We start from the raw sequence: 18573 nt of genomic DNA, 5'->3' as shown, positions 1-18573 counted from the left end.
TGGAGACAGCACAGCTAGCACCCTCAAGTACATTATTTATCTTCATGATTTCAACATCATATCAGAATTTAAACTTCCTTTCTGTGATAGTCTAAGAAACAGATTTTTTTCAATTTCACTTTGGTCTAGACCACAAGACACTTAACTACTACTAAAATGCCAGAAAGAAATACAAAGAGAAAGACAACTCCCATTAAGGTAGGTATATGTGAACACAAGCAAGGTTTTTTTTAAAGATATATTTATTTGAGAAAGAGTGTGTACACAAGTCAGTGGGGGGAGGGGCAGAGAGAGAATCTTCAAGCAGACACCCTACTGAGCCTGAGCCAGGACTCCATCTCACAACCCTGAGATACTGACCTGAGCTGAAACCAAGAGTTGGAGGTTTAACTCACTGAGCCACCCAGGTGCCCTGCAGTGTATTTTTTCACTACAGAATGATGTACATGGGAAGTTTAGCATGCTTAATAATAATGAGATCTTAGTTATGTAAAGAATAATGGCATCAAGATCTGATAATCTTGTGCCTTTCTCCTGGAAATATCTAGCTACCTATCCCATGAGTCTGGACCTTGGCACTTTTCTTCCAGTCATTGTTCAGAGAGAGTTACCCACCCCTGGTTCTTTGGGCTTTCAGTTTCAGTTCTTAATCTTAGAATAAAGTTTTCGTTCATAAACATTTCTCAAACAGGATTTTTTGCTAAGTATTGTTGTGTTTCCCTTTCCCCATAAATAAAATCACTGAGTTCCTGATTATGAAAAGAACATATCCACATTACAAAAAATCTGAAGCTACAGATTTAAAGAAGTAAAAATCATTTGAACACCCATAACTTCAAGATAATCATTATTAACATTGTAATGACTGATTCATGATCTTTGTAAGCACCATATACATCAGATCTCCTCTTCCCTCGCCCCCTCATTCTTACTCTTATTCTTATTCTGTTCCTTTAACCTCTCTTCTACCCTTCATTTTCCAAGATAATTAAAGTCTAGATAACCAGTTTTAAAAACCTACTGTGTACATTTTCATACTTTATGTGGTATTCATATAATGAAATAAAGTTACATAGGTACATAATAGAGATAGATAGATGATACACAGGCTATAGGTAGGCAAATTTTATGTAAATAAATAAATATATATATATTTGTCATGTATGTTCTAATAATAGGATCACATTTTTTCCACTGTTCAATTTCATATTTTTCTCATTTAATATGGAAATTACTGCCTTCTTTTAAATGCTCTATAACACAGATGGTAGATACACCATGGTATGAATATCATGCCATTATTATAGTAACTTTTATTCAATCTTTCTCCACTACCTTCATGCACAGTCACTTGTTTTTTTACTTTCTACCAGAAAAATGTTATAAGAGACATGCTTGTAAGAAAATACTTTTATGGTGTATTTTAATTTGTTTGGTATACAGTCTCCAGGGTCATATTGCTTAATACAAAGATCTGTTTATTTTTCAAGAGGTCTGCAACAATTCATATTTCTATCAGCAAGGTGTGAGAATACTACATCTCTATGAGCAGCAGGTGTTATCTTGATTTAATTTTCCCAATATGAAGTGCATAAAGTGATATGACTCTATTACTATAATTTAGATTTTTTTTTTTTGCTACCCAGAGAGGTAGAGAATCATTTCCTGTTCCATTTGATGTCTTCTAAATTTTTTCTAAAATTCTGATTTTATTTATATATTTACATTTGAGACTGTCTAGATTTGTTTCTCATCCCAGATGGATAGTAAGTTGTATGATTGCAATTTAGAGCATAAACCATCTGTATCACACCAAACTGAAATATCTGCTTTGTCACATATAAAGGATCCATGTACATTGGTATTTATTTCTAGATACAAATATTTACAATTTTAATTTCATATTTTAGTGTATTTACTAAATCCACTAAACAATATGGAACATTAAGGGAGAAAGCAATCATTTGTGTGTTGTTCCTGGTTTTAGTAGAAATAGGTTCTATTATTTACAATGATGTCTGTTGATGACTTTAGGGGTCTCTATGATATTTTGGTAGTTGGCCTCTTTTGCCCATTTTATGAGCAATTTGAATTTGCAATAGCCTCTGAGCTTATCAAATAATTTTTAGCACATATAAATAATGATCATATGGTTTTTCTTCATTGATTGAATGATATTACAGATTAGGTTAAAAGGTTTCTTGATATATAAAGATTTTTTTTATACTTCCACACATACATTTCTTTTTAAGTTTTTATTTAAATTCCAGTTAGTTAACATACAGTGTAATATTTGTTTCAGGTGTAGAATTCAGTGATTCATCACTTCCATATAACACCCACTGCTCATCACTACAAATGCCTTCCTTAATACCCATCACCTATCTAACCCATTCTCCCACCCTGCCAACCTCCCTACAGTAATCATCAGTTTGTTCTCTATAGTTAAAAGTCTGTTTCTTGGTTTGCGTCTCTTTTCCCCCTCCTTATTCAGTTGTTTTGTTTCTTAAATTCCATATGTTTGTGAAATCATATAGTATTTGTCTTTCTCTGACTGACTTATTCATTGACTATAAAACTTTCTAGCTCTATCCACAATGTTGTAAATGGCAAGATTTCATTCTTTTTTATGGCTGAGTAAGATTTAAAGATTTTTGCATTCCCTGATATAAATACTAATGTGTGCAATGTATACTTTTTTTTATCATACTTAGTCTTGATTTCCCAGAAATTTATTTAATTTTTGTGCCTACATTAATGAGACTGGTCTATAGTTTTAGTGTGAGTTTATTTCGTTTTGTTTTATTTTTACTAGTTACTCAAGCTTCAGTATAAAGGTAATAATGGCTTCATTCAATGAGTTGGGGAGATTTCCATCATATCTGATACCATACGGCCCTGGTAACTTTATTTTTTTTAATTGAGACTCTTTAATTGCTTTTCTAAACTTTTCATAGGTAATTTCTTCTCCCTAATAAGTTTTGATAATTTACAATTTTCTTTAACAACATATTTCTGAATATTGAAATACCTTGCATTCCTGAAACAAATATATGTTTATAACATATACAGTATGTATGTGTAACTTTTTTTAGATATATTTATACGCAAGGGTCTTATGGGTTTTGAGGGGGTTTTTTGCTCTTTTAGCTTCCTATTTTCATGGCTATTAGCCTTCTCTTCTAATTTTATTTAATTGTTCTTTTTCACTGTTTATATCTTTATTTGGGTTAACAAGTAGTTTGTCTTTTCAGTTACTTCAGCTAGCTAGTTTGAATTTATTTGTTCTACATTGTACCTGTTTTCTAATTTTAAAACTTTTTCTTTTACCTTTATTAATCCCTGTCTTCTGCTTCATTTTGTATTTGCTCTTCTTTCTCTACATTTTTCATTTGCATGTTCAATGCATTTACTCTAATTTTTAAAACTCAAATTCTTATTTGTTATGGTTTCCTAAATTTCATTTTAAGAAATTCTTCAGTTTTGCTTTTATATACCTTTAGAAAGAAAATTTGTTTAATATAGCCCTTTAACATCCTATTGGAGAATTCTTGTTCTATATTTATTTATAGTTTATAGAAAAATTAGCTCACTAAAAGAAGTTGTTTTTTCCACCCATGAATATTTCAATATTAATTGCTAAGCACAAGGACTATTTTTTAAAAAAGATTTGATAGAAAGATAGCATGAGCGGGGGTGAGAAGCAGAGGGAGGGAGAAGCAGACTCCCTGCTTCCCAATGTGGGGCTCAGTCCCAGGACCCTGGGATCATGACCTGAGCCAAAGACAGACGGTTAACCTACTGAGTCACACAGACAGCCTGCATTAGGACTATTTTTAAATATATTATAATATCTCTAAAAAATTAACTATAACTCATTAATATAATTTAATATTCTAAATCTAGCATTAGTAAATTACATCTAAAAAGAGGAATTTTTCTTCATTAACTACTCAGTTACCCTAAAGTACACTTGGTACTGTTAGGGTCTGTGATCAAAGGAATGGGACTGACACAAAGCGAAAGTCAAGCAAAGCTTTATTTTGCGCCAAGCATCTAAAATCAAACCGACCAGTCGGGACCATCTCTTACAAAGAGGCGACAATGACCAAGACACCGACCCCGACAAATTCACTTATCCGACAACGATTCCCCTACCCGACCACGACGCTCCTGGTGGCACTGCTCCCCAGCGAGGCCTCTCCCAAGGATCCCCACGATCCCCACGCTCCCCATGATGCTGCGCCTGACGTTCCCCCAGGCTATCACTTCCTCCCCTGCCTCACAGACTAACCTTTATAGAGGTGGTTGATCCCTGCCCACACACAGGTGGCCAATGAGATTGCAACATACAGGGAAACCTGCACAGTCACCCTCTGTCAGCAATACGGGTGGCCAATTGAATTCTAATTCACCATAGCAAATATATGCGCGCCCCACTGATTGGATGTCTCCATCCGGCCTGGCCTGCCCCAATATCTGGGGTTTGCAAGCAAGTTCTTCTGGGAGGGGTGGGGTCAATCTAAGTTTATAACCAAACGGCTCCCTCTGGCTAACCAGGCCCCTACAGGTACATGAAAGTAAAGTATATGTGTGCCCTTTCTCTTTACTTACCAGGTGACAGAATAATGAATTTTTCTCTAGTATTCTGCAAAGGAGACCAATGAGATTTTTTAAAATCAAATCTTCAAAGTCAAAGGAAATTAACTTCTATAACGAAAAATTGGAAGATTTTAGCAGCTTGACACTTAGTGTTTGATCATACCACAGTCCAATATAGTTGTCGGAGGGGGTATGGTATCTGCCACAGGGACTGTCAGGACACGGATCCCTTTCATCTTGAGATGCTTCCATCTTCAACAAAGTTTCCAGAGTCTGCAGGAAGGAAAAGAGAAAGTGCATAGATAAGACTTGTCTTATCTTTCTTAACTTTCTTAACCCAGAAATAGTATACCATTTCTTCTATATCTTCCACTGGTAATACTTCATTACAAGGCCACATCTCTATGGAAAGGGATAGAAAACACAGATTAGCTAAGTGCTGGGGAGGGAAGGAGATGGATTAAGATAATATGTGACACAGTCTCTGTCACAAGAACTGTTAGGGTCAGAAACTGTAAAGAGTCTGAAAATGTACCCTACTTAAAAGCTAATAGGTCACTTTCATATATATATATATATATATATATATATATATATATATATATATATATTATACATACACACATAACACAAATACTATATATGTGTTCTATATATGAGATATATATAAAAATAAGTGTATGGCATGCTAACATATTTTATCTACAGAAAACATAAAACCTATGGTTCAGAGACAAACACTTATTACTGAAAGCAAAAGCAGCAGCCATAGCAACATTTTGTGTTTGTTTCCCAAGCTGCAATCCCTGAAGGAAAATGTATTAGGGGCCAGAGGGTACTTGCACATGCAATGGGGAGCATTATAGAAGAGGAAACTTAAAAATTAAGAAATTGATCATATATGGGGCTGCTAATGACTTTCTCAACTCTCTCTCCCCCAGAGAAAGAGGAATGTTATCTTCACTCTGTAATATTGGCAAATATTTTCTGGAGATATGGAAGAGATGTTTCTATCTTTACTACCCTGAACCATGTCTGGAGGACAGATGTGTATAAACTTTACTATCTGGAATATCTCTTTGTTCAACTATTCTCAAATTAGAAATGTGAAATATTCATAGATGATTGTCTTCCTACAAGAACCAAACAAAAACTTTTTTAAAAATCAGACTTTTATGAAAATGATAAATTTATTAACTGCCTTCCCAACACTTAGTTTGGCAGAAAATATTTATAATTAAACACATTGTATAAAAATATCTGTATTATTTTATTTTGGGTATTTGCTGTCACATTTTCTATTATACTAATCTAATTTACACTGCTGGTACACTGGAATGTCTCCTTTACATTATTCTAGAACCCCTGGGTGATGGCACAGCAACTATTTCTTTCCTTGTAAATTCTGTTCTCACCAAACAGAGCTGTTTTGTCTTTTCCCTGTACTGGCCTATCTGTTACAGTGTATCCACACTTCTCAAAATGGAATGATTTTCTCCTTTCTGTTTAAATTCAAAACCAACCAGTTCTTTTTGACTCATTAATCATCATTTGCGGGATAAAATCTTTTTCATCCCATCTAGGATCTGGATTAATGAGGTAATGTATGTAAGTGCCTAGCATAGAGCTTGACATTATGACATAATAAATTGTAGTTTATTTTTCTTCCTCTAAACGCTCACAATATTGTCTAAGTACCTACCACTTTTAATCATGTGTTATAGATTGGCATTTGTATTAACTCTCCTATCAGACAACTGATTCTTCAGTGACATAAGCCACCCTGTATATGCATTACAGAATCCTCTGCAGTGCTTAGCTTAGTGCCAGAATGAATTAATAATACATTAGAAAGGTGGATAGATTCAGTGACTAAATGAGTGACTGAATAAATGGATTTTAGTACTATTAAAAGCAAATGCTTATATAGCACATAATATGTAAAAGATATTGTTTAAAATTCTAGATATGCATTTTTGCTTCCTTAATCTTTAAAATAATCCTGAAATGTAGATTCTACTATTTTACTGAATCACAAATTAAGATACTGATGCCAAAAGAGGTTAAGTAACTTGCCCCAGTTACTCAGTTCATTAATGGCTGAACAGTCTTCAAATCCAAGCCAAGTAGATACCCCTAATATTACATTATCTTGAATAAATGATTATGGTGAGTGAAGGACATATTAACTGACTGGTAGCTCTTCTTCCATGATATTGTATAAGGACATCCTCTTAGTAAATATGGAAACAAAGAGCATAATCTTCTGCTACTTAATGAGAAATGGAGAGATATTTAACATGAAATCTTTTGCAAATATCTGTTGCTGCTGCTGCTGCTGCTGGCATTCCTGCTCAGTAACTTAAAAAAAAAAGAAAAAAAAAAGATTTATGCAAAACAGCTGAATCCATGGGGAAGTAAAATTTATTACTTCCATACTGAACTGTATGTGTGAAAGTTGCGATGAGGGTAAAGATTTCATGTTCTCACCATAACAATGACAATAACAAAATGGTAATTATGTAAGGTAGAGGAGGTGTTAACTAACCTTATAGTGGTAAACATTCCTATATATGTATATCAAGTCATCACATCATATACCTTAAACATATACTATGTCATACATCAGTTATATTCTTTTAAACTGGAAAAAAAAATTATTACTAATTATGGCTATGGTGTCCAAACCCAGTGTCCACACCTGTTGAAAGATGAATCTTGATGAGCCACGGAAGTCTTTCTGCCCAAACCATCATCTGGCTTGTTTCTTACCCCATGGTTCCTTTCCTAAGGCTTCCAGTTTGGTTTCTGGGTCAGATCACAAACCTAAGATAGAAGACATTTTTAGGCCTGCTTTGTTATGCTAAAAGTATGAAATTCAAAAGAGTATAACCCAAAGGAAAATTCAGAAGTTGTTGTTGGGCTTAAACATGGAAAGAGAGAACAATGTCTCTCTTTCAAGGTAAATTAAAGGGAGAAAAAAAAATCTTTGAAATGCTTCATAGGCCTAAATGGTAAAATTGGACTTTGGCAAATACCTGGATAAATATGACATTTCTTCTTCCATCACCTAAAACAAGAATAGTTCAAATTTTGTCTTTATCCATTCTCTTATAAGTCCAACCTATAGTGGATGCTTAGGCAGGGGCTCAACTCTGCTTCCAGGCTAACTCCACAGACCTCCTCAGCAGTCCATTCTAAATGTAGTCTGCAGGAGAGCATTCTAATTTTAAAGGATTTTAGAACAAGACTTCATTTTTATGTTTTCATGAGTTGACTTTTACCACAGTAAGTCAATGGGCTTTTTGACTCTTAAAGAGGAAAGCTACAGTTTGAAATTATAATAAACTATTATTATTTAAATTTTAAATTTTTGGAAGATAACAACATGAAAAATAGTCAATAAACTATGATACCAAGGTCAACAATTTTTAGTATTAAAATCAATTTACAGTATGTTTGCTTGAGGTGCACATAAATTTGAAGAGGCAGTAAGTGTAAACAGAATAGCTGATTTCTTGGATGCACTCCAATATAATTATAGCTATTCACCCTTGTGACTATATGTGTGCGCAGCTTAAAGCTATTTCCCTGCCCCAAGCCACACTATTTTTTTAGGTAGGTTTGCAATTGATTGAAATGCAAAATCTCTGTGAACTAGGAAAAATACTATCTAAAATAAATATACAAGTAAATTTAAATACTAGATTAAACATGTATTTTGGTATCCATGTCAATTCATAGCCCGTAATCTCATGACTTGGAATTGAGTTATCTCTAAGTATTTAATCACAAAATAGTGTATTTCTAATAGGCAATTGTGAAAAAAAATCATCAATCACATTTATTACAAACATCTCATAAAACAGCAAAACGTTTATGGGATTGTAGAAGGCAGCTAGGTTTTTCTGTAATGTATAAAGATTTGCATATATAAAAAAAACAGCAGGCAGCAAACAAGGTTTCTCTGTTTTCCAAAAAGTAAAATTGCATTTGATATAATATCTACTTAATTTTTATTAAAAATAATAAACATATTTTTCTGGTGATAGCATTGATCATCACCATAGTCTAATAAGTTTGTATTTTGAAATAACTAAGCTCAAACCTTAACATATAGAAAAAAATTCTTTCTCCAGCCCCAGGGGTAAATCAGAGCGTCTCAAACGTATTTGTGATGTTAAATTATATTACCTTGTATTTCATGCAGATATATGCATCTGTGAAATTGTTATTGTTTTTTTATTATTGTTTTGTTTTCTATGATGAACATATTTAAGTGAAAATAGTGGTCTCAAAATAATTCTGTTTTATTAGTTTACATAGCTGGCATTGTTTGTATGTGGGTAAAAATAAAATGTGATTTCACGGAGAGAAAGTGGAGCTCTTTTATCTGTAGCCTTAAGGCCACCAACTGTCTATACCTTAATCCACTAATCCCCTCTGTAATCATGTGTTCACGTGCTGTGCCAACACTCAGAAATCATTCTAAGAAACTCTTTTTTTCCTAGTCAACAGTACATTCACTATAGGTTGTATGCTATAAGATGGCTACTAAAATATTTGAATATTTACATGCTATCATTGAAAGCAAACATCTTTAGGCATGTCTTTTCCTTTAAAAAAACAAATGTCATTAAAATTCTAGAAACAGAACAATAAAGAGAAAAATGAATGACATCACACTGTATAAATCTGCAGGATTTTTTACATTTGGCTTTCAACTAATATTTTTAAAGATTCTGCCTTCTATTTACTTGTCAGAGACTAGATTTAATTTCCGTATGCTGCAAAGAATTCTCCATGTTAAGATATTGATATAACAAATTGCTGAATGTTTTAGTGATTGATTCTTGCTGACCAAAATGGGCTTTCACATTAGAAGTCTTTCTTTTTTTCCCTAGAAGGCACCTGCTGAGACAGAAGTCTGACTGCCACACAAAAGAAATATATGGTTTCTTCAACTGGCTCCATGTAGCAATTTGCAATGCTATCAAAAATTGCATTTTTTTAATGAAAATTACCTAAGGATTTGGCAAAAAAAACCGTTGGTTAAAATGGACTAACTACCCATTCTCAGGCAGTATTAGCATACTGATTGGCCGTTACTTCTGTCACTCTTCTGCCTACAAAATTATGACAGGCCCCACAGCAGGAAGCAAATGATCATTAATACCCTGTCCTCTGGGACACAATAAACTGCCATTCACTTGCATACAAATAAAATATACAAGGCTTGTCAGCAAGGGGACAAAAAGGGAAAGATGCTTTTGCAAAATGGTGTGATAACAACTGTGTGATGGGACCACTCAAAGGGTTTTGTTTTTTGGTATATCTCATTGTGGTAGGAAAATTCTTATATATAGATTTCCTTTTAAAATATCCTATCATTCTCTACTTGAGCTCTTTGAGTTCTTCACTCAAATTATAAAATCTTGTTTCTGAGGAGAAAAAATTTTATGATCGTATAATTAATTTCACAACACAGAAAGCATTAAAAAATTCTGAAATTCCATTAAAACATAAGACAATGCATTTTTTTTCACTTCAAATATAATTTGCAGGCACTGTCTGGTTAATGCATTTGAATAACCCTGTTGCAATTAGTAGGGATGAAACATACTGCTCAATATCATATACTTGATGTGATGGGATCAATAAAAATAAAACACAATTGGAAAAAAGATACATGCATGGTATTGCAGTTGAAACTCTACTGTCTATTTGTTACACTAAAAGGTAAGGTCGAATTAAAATTTAATAAAATATTGTCATATGACTGAGATTGTATATTCTTATCCCCAGACAATTTGAGATTGAGGAATAAAATAACAGCAATATTTTATAAAGAATAGTGAATGCTTACGTCCTTCGATATTTGTTCAGCCAACAATTAATCAGATAAATGTTTAATTTTCAATCATCTAACCTAAACTTTTCCTGAAAGCATGGAGAAAATACAAACATTCCTGGCAGATCCAGATGCTTGTTATAGATTATATACTCACAGTCTAAACCTATAAAGGCATTATTTTTAACTTAAAAAGGTATAGAATGAACATATTTAGATTCTTCAAATTTGGATTGCTTAATTAGTTTAATTTATTGCTTTTCCTAAATTTTTGTTCTCCTTGTGAATTTCCAATGAAACAGACAGATGTTATGCTCAGGGATTTGAAAGTAGGTATTTATATACTCCCAACTTATGAATCAGCTTTAAAAGAGTTCGAATAAGAGACAGTTGCTGATTATATCATTTAAACTCTAGGCTAAAAGGAACAAACTACTAATACCCCAGCAACATAGATGAATATCAAATGCATTATGCTAAATGAAAGAAGCAGATTCAAAAGTCTATATAATGTATGATTCCATTTTTATGACATTATCTAAAAGGTAAAACTATAAGTACAAAAAAATAGGTCAATGTTTTCCAGAAGCTGGAGCTGAGAGAAAAAGTTAACTACAAATAAGCATAAGGAATTTTTGTATGTGGTGGAGCTATTCTATATCTTGATTTTAGTGACAGTCACACAGTGATGTGCATTTGTCAAAACTCATAGAATTGTACACTAAAATGAGTGAATTATACTGTATGTAAATTATACCTCAATAAATCTTACTCTAAAAAAGAACAACTCTAGTCTTAGGAGCATCAGGAGAACATCAGAATATTCTAAATTGAGGTCATTTAGTCTGGGCAAAGTAGCAGAAATGACAGTCGTATCTTTAGAATTGGGCAGTTAGAAGCAGTTTTTGTAATTGCCCGTAGTGATACAGCTCCCAATGTTGAATGTTAGAAGACCGAGAGTAGATTAAAAAATACTCATTGCTATTTTAATGTCTCCCTCCAGTAGCATCAAGCAACATTTCAATATATTAGTTAACACATTTTACCAGATATAGAGATTATCATCTTCAATGAGAAAAGAAAAAGTGTCAGAGAATGCAGTTCTGTTAGGCACACTAACTCCTTCCCCTTTCCTTGACTTGCAGAAGCAAGGTGGGAACACATTTAGGCCTTAGGACCAATCTTATCACAATACAGACTACTATTAAAAATAGTAAATTGAAACTATAAAATTGAAAGAAAAAGATCAATAGTAAAATTTCCATGAATGGACTTAGTAACAGATTAGTCATGTTAGAGATGTATCAGTAGAAAAACATGTGGAATGAAGCGTGGAAAGAGGACAGAAATTTAGAAACAGAAAGAGAAGAAAGCATATATGGGAAATGGGAAATAGAATTACATTTAATTGAAGTCTCAAAAGAAGACAAAAGAGAGAATGGAGTAAAGATATATTTGAAAAAAATATATATGGTTGAGAATTTCCCAATTGTGAAAATAGACATCACACCTGAGCTTCAAGATATCTGCAAAAATCAGGAAAATATCTACAAAAAATGCCACCAAAGGGTGGCATTATAGTATTTACTATATTATAGTAAAAGTTCTGAAAATTAAAGAGAAGGGAGGGGAAAAAGCTATAAAAACAGATTTTTAAAAAATAAAATAGTGACAACCAATTTTTCAATAGATAGAATGGAAACCAGAAGACAATATAGCAATATTTCTAGGTGCTATAAGAATATAATTGACATATTAGAAGTTATACTTCAACCCTCAGAAAAAAAAATAAATTTTTCAGTCAAAAATAAACTGAAAATAGTTATTACCAGGAGTTTTGAAATAAAGGGAATACTAGTGAGAGTTCTTCAAGTGGAAAAGATATTATCCCAGAAAAAAAGGCACAATCATATAGAAAGGAATAAAAAACAACAGGAAAGATATTTGAGAAACTCTAAATAAACATTGACTTTAAAATTCAAAACCATGTGGGGATAAAATATTGAAATAATTCAACATTATGGAATAACATCTCAAAAGCAGGAAGGGGTTAAATAGAGTCAAAGTTTTGTAGTGTTCTTGCATTATCCAGGAAATGGAAATAGTACTAATTTAAGGTAAACTGTAATGAGTCTAGAATGCATGCTGAAATCCCTAACGCAGCACTACTGAATAGAACTTCTGCAATAATAGATGTGTTTCATAATCTGTGCTGTCCTATTTTACAGTCATTAGCCACATGTGACTTATTGAGCACATGAATTGTGGCAAGTGTGATGGAGGAACTGAAATTTTAACATTATTTAATTTAAATTGCCGCATGTGTCTAGCATTTACTGTATTGAACAGTGCAGCTCTAGAAAAGTCACAGGAAAGAATAAAAGATTATATGATTAACAAGCTCATGGAAGGGGAAATGACATAATTTTTAAAAAACCAGCTTTATTTAAAATGAGACAGGAAGGGGGTGAAAAAACAAGGAAAACAAATAGTAAGTAGTAGATTTAAACCCAATTAGAAAAGAAATTACATAAAATGTGAATGGAGGAGCTACTCACAAGAAAAGTCTATAAAAATACCTATTTTTCTTATAAAAGATACACTTTAAAAATAAAATCACAGAAATTATAAGTGTAAAGTTTTGAAAATATATACCATGTATATGCTGACCCCTCCCCCACAAAAAAGCCTATAAAATATCAGAAAAAGACTTTAAGGCAAAAGTATTATTGGAGATTAGAAGGGACATTTTAAAATTTTAAGAGTCAATTCAATAGAAAGATATAAAATCCCAAGTTTGTAAACACCTAATAACATGCTACTAAACAATGAAAGGGTCAACCATGAAATCAAAGAGGAAATTTTTAAAAATGCCTGGAGACAAATGAAAACGAAAACACAATGGTTCAAAATCCTTGGGATATAGCAAAAGCAGCTCAAAGAGGAAAGTTTATAGCAAAATAAGCCTACTTCAAGAAGCAAGAAAAATCTCAGATAAACAATATGATGGAGCTAGAAAAAGAACAGCTGACTAAAAACTCAAAACCAGTAGAACAAAGGAAATAATAAAGATTAGAGCAAAAATAACAAACTAGAAATTTTTAAAAAATCAATAGAACAAATTAATGAAACAAGCATCTAGTTCTTTTAAAAGATTAACAAAATTGATAAGCCTTTAGCCAGACTGATAAAAAGAGAGGACTCAAACAAAACCAGAAATCAAGGAGGAGAACCAAAACTACAGAAATAAAAAAGATTATAAGAGAAAATTATGAAAATTATATGTCAACAAATTGGACAACCCAAAAGAAATGGATAAATTCCTAAAAACATATAATCTCCTAAAATTGAATTAAGAAGACATAAAAAATCTGAGTACACTAATTACCAGCAACAAAGTTGAATCAGTAATCAAAAAAGGTTGCAGGATACAAAGTCAATATACAGAAACCCTTTGCATTTCTGAAGCAGCCAGCAGAAAGAGAAATTTGAAAACAATCCCATTAACAATTGCACCAAAAATAACAAAATATCTAAGAATAAACTTAACCAAAGATGTGAAAGACCTGTACTCTGAAATATATAAAATGCTGATAAGGAAACTGAAGACAACACAAACAAATGGAAAGATATTCCATGCATGGATTGGGAGAACAAATATTGTTATAAGGACCATACTACCCAAAGCATTCCACGGATTTAATACAATATCTATCAAAAAAACCGAATAGCACTTTTCACAGAACTAGAACAAATAACCCTAAAATTATATGAAATCACAAAATACCCAAAATAGCCAAGCAATCTTTAAAAAGAAGAACAAAACTGGAGGCATCACAATCCCAGATTTCAAGATCTACTACAAAGCTGTAGAAATCAAAATAGTATGGTACTAGCACAAAAATAGACACCTAGATCAATGAACAGAATAGAGAACTCAGAAATAAACCAAAGCTTGTATGGTCAGTTAATATTTTAACAAAGGAGGAAGAATACATAGTGGGGAAAAGATAGTCTCTCCAACAAATGGTGTTGGAAAAACTGGACAGCAACATGCAAAAAACCTTAATGGACCAGTTTCTCACACCACACACAAAAATAAACCCTAAATTGTTTGAAGACCTAAAAATGAGACCTGAATCCATGAAAATCCTAGAAGAAAGAACAGGCAATAATTTCTCTGACATCAGCGATAGCCATGTTTTTCTATATATGCTTCCTGAGGTAAGGAAAACAAAAGCAAAAATATTGGGACTACATAAAAATAATAAAACTTCTGCACAACAAAGGAAACAATCAATAAAACTGAAAGACAACCTTTCAGTTGTGTTCTCTTAGGAGAAGGTATTGGCAAATGACATCTGATGAAGGGTTAATATACAAAATATATTAAGAACTTTTACAACTCAATACCAAATAAACAAATAACCGAGTTTAAAAAATGGACAGAAGACCTAAACAGACATTTCTCCAAAGAAGACACGCAGATAGCCCACAGACACATGAAACAATGTTCAACATCACTGATCATCAGGGAAATACAAATCAAAACTACAGTGAAATGTCCCCTCACTTGTCAGTAAGACTAAAGTCTAAAATATAAGAAGCAACAAGTGTTAGGGAAGATGTGGAGAAAGAGGAACCCTTGTTCTCTATTGATGGGAATGCAAACTGGTGCAGCCACTGCAGAGAACAAGTGGAGGTTCCTCAAAAAATTAAAAACAGAATTACCTATGATCCAGTAGTTCTGCTACTATTTACCCAAAGAATACAAAAGAACACTAATTTGAAAGAATAAATGCCCCTCTATGTTTATTGCAGCATTATTTACAATAGCCAAATTATAGAAGTAGCATAAATACCCATGGGCAGATGAATGGATAAAGAAAATGAAGCATATATATAGATATATATGTGTATATATATATATATATATATATATATATATATATATATATAATAGAATATTACTTAGCCATAAAAAATGAAATCAAGCTATTTGTGACAACACAGATGGACCTGGAGGGTGTAACACCAAATGAAATAAATCAGAAAAAGATAAATACCATATGACTTCACTCACATGTGGAATTTAAGAAACAAAACAAAGAATAAAGAAAAAAAGAAACAAACCAAAAAATAAACCCTTTACGATAGAAAACAAACTGATGGTTACCAGAGGGGTGGTTGGTGAGGGAATGAGTGAAATTGGTGAAAGAGATTTAATATTGTGATGAGCACTGAGTAATGTATAGAGTTGTTGAATCACTATATTGTACACCTGAAACTAATATAACACTGGATGTTAATTAGAAAATAATAACAAAAGAAATAGTCTGTGTTCCTCCACATGTTTTTTATAAGGTGAACAAATTTGCTGACAGATTAGATATGTTGTGAGACAAAGAGTCAAGGATAATTCCAAGTATTTGACTTTAACCACCTGGAAGAATGAAGTTGCTAATAAATGAGATGGAAAACATTTTAGGTGGATCAGGTTGTGGAGAATAAAAATCGAACTCAATTTTGTAGCTATTGGGTTTAGTATACCTGTTGGGCAACAAAGTGGAGCTGTTGGGTACATCATTGCATATACAAATCTGGATTTCAGGGGAAAACTCTGGGCCTGAGATATAAATCTGGGAGTCAATATCACTCTGATGTTTTTTAGGACCATGAAATCAACAGGGAAGTGAATGAGCTAGAGGAAAAAGAAGAAAACCAAGAAATGAACCCTGGGACACATCAACAATGAGGGAAAATTGAGAAAAGAAGGAACCAGCAAAAATGAGGCAGAAGGAAGGAGGAAAACTGCAAGACAGAAGTATTCTGTCAGGAAAATGAAGAAGAACACATACAAAATAAAAGAAAGATCAGAGGGTCAGATAGGGTGATAGTTGACTAATGAATTGAGCAATATAGGATTATGTATGACTTGACGAGAACACTTTTGGTGGAAGACTAACAACAAGGGTGGCATTGCATCTTATTTAAATGACACTTTGTGGATTTTAAAATGTATATATCACAATTGAAGCAAGCAAAGGCAGATACGAAAGAGTAACTCTACTTATAGAAAGAAAAGTAGGAGAAGCCAAATGAAGTGTGTGCATTTTTGTTAACTGTACTTCTAGTGACTGTACAGTTGGAAATTCTATTTTTTAATCAATCTAATAAAATTGCAGAATTTGGGGGTGCCTACATGGCTCAGTCAGGTAAACACCAGACTCTTGGTTTTGTCTCATGTCATGATCTCAGGGTCCTGAGGTGAGCCTCGCCTTGGGTTCTGTGCTCAGTGTGTCCCACTCCCTCTGCTCCTCCCCATTGCTCTCTCTCTTCCTCTCTCATAAATAAATAAAATATATTTTTTAATGCAGAAATTTGTTTTCCTTTTTTTTAAAAGCTATGACATTAGCTCACAGGACACTTCATTGCTGTTTGCGGGGAAGAGCAGATGTCACTAACAGTATCTCGGAAGCTAGACTGATACAGTGGGGAAAAGCACCTTTCTCTTCTAGTTTTGAGAAACTTCCTCTTGGTACCCAGGAGGAGGGATTCCTTGATTTTGACATACGTCAGCCACTTTGGCACAAATGTCTTAGTGTGTAGATAAACTAAAATTCATTTTTTATATCCTCTTCTCCCTCTGTCTTCAACATAGACTTGACTCCCTTAAGCTCAGAGACCTGTTGGACCTTGACCCCCCCAAAAATGTTCCCAGTGTATCAGGCAATCTGGACTTTGCAGTGTCACCATGGAGATGACATCCCTCAAAAGAGCTCCTTTTGTAGCTTATGGGATTTTCAGATTGATAGTTCTGACATTTTCATTTCATTTCCTGAAAGTCAGGGTCAGCTTGTGAAAAGTTGTTGAGCAATATGCCAAACATTAACTGTCAAACCTCACTCTAAACTTTCCTTGTTCAGAGCATCACCTGAAGACCTCATTGGATTTTATAGTAGCTTTCTGGTTTTGATAGCCCATTGAAGAAGGGAGTTTGAAAGTTGTTGTATACTGTCAATGACTGTCTGCTTATGTCCTGCCTGAAATACCACAATTGTTTATGAAAAATATCTTCAATAAAGCTGGAAAGAGTTCGGCTTTAAAAAAATTTTAAAAATAAAAATGAAAGTAAATGCAGTAACTCTATGGTGTTAGAAGTCAGGAAAACTGACAATTTAGGGCAATTGTTTCTCAAAGGGAACATAAAGAAAGCCTCTGGGGTGCAGGTATTATTGTGTCCTGGATGCTATTTTCATAAGCGTATTCAATTTGTGAAAAATAATCAAGCTATACACATATAATAAGAGCATTTTTCTGTTTTAAGAGAAAAAAAAGGGGGGATGTGCATAAGAACTGGAGAATGAAATACAGAAAGTTCTTTAGAAAAACTGGCTGTGAATGGAAGCAAAGAAATGAGGTGGTTGCTAGTAGAGGAAACAAAGTCCAGATTTTTTTGTTGTTTTCTTTCCTTTCCTTTCTGTTTGTGAGAGAGAGAGATTGTTTCTATGCAATCAGACAACACGGTTAAGAGAAAAACCGATCATGTAGGAAAGAGAGAAAAGAATTTGGTTGGAATGATGTCCCTGTGTAGCTTGAGCGGATGGGACCTAACACACAAGAGGAGAGGAGGTTTCAGATAGGAGTATAGAGAGTCCATTGACAGGACTAAGTGAGAAGACAGTTTGTGGATGAAACATGTGTACAGATTTTTCTTTAAAATACTTTGATTTGCGTGGTTCCTGTGTGGCACAGTTGGTTAAGCACTAGACTTGTTTCCGGCTCGGGTCATGATCTCAGGGTCGTGAGACTGAGCCCCATATCAGGCTCTGTACTCAGTGCAGAGTCTGCTTAAGTTTCTCTCCTTCTGACCCTCCCCCTCCACTCTTCCCTCTCTCTCTTTCTCTCTCTCTCTCTCTCTCATATAAATATATCTTTAAAATAAGTAATTAATTTTAAAAAATAAAATACTTTGATTTTCCCAGTGAAATCGGAAGCAATGTCAACAATAGGGAATGAGACTAGATAGGTAATGATAAAGATGTGAACAGATAGAGAAAAATAAGTAATAGTCAGCAGAAACAGTGTTAGAGGAATAGAAAATAGAGGCATAGGAATAG

General features: G+C 33.4%; 1 long non-coding RNA gene across 2 annotated transcripts in view; it reads right to left on the bottom strand.

Annotated features, from left to right (window-relative positions):
* Positions 1 to 4948: 4948 nt before the first annotated feature.
* LOC116864651 overlaps positions 4949 to 18573 on the bottom strand; it is a 29750-nt gene continuing 16125 nt past the window's right edge. For both annotated transcript variants that reach the window (XR_004382057.1, XR_004382058.1), the window contains 2 exons: positions 7304 to 7428; positions 4949 to 5004 (listed from right to left, as the gene is read on the bottom strand). This is a non-coding gene — a long non-coding RNA (uncharacterized LOC116864651). The remainder of the gene's footprint in view (positions 5005 to 7303; positions 7429 to 18573) is intronic.

Source organism: Lontra canadensis, unplaced genomic scaffold (assembly GCF_010015895.1).
Source record: "Lontra canadensis isolate GAN:19392208 unplaced genomic scaffold, GSC_riverotter_1.0 scaffold6, whole genome shotgun sequence".
In the NCBI taxonomy this organism is placed as follows: domain Eukaryota; kingdom Metazoa; phylum Chordata; class Mammalia; order Carnivora; family Mustelidae; genus Lontra; species Lontra canadensis.
This window is presented reverse-complemented; position numbering and strand designations above follow the sequence as displayed.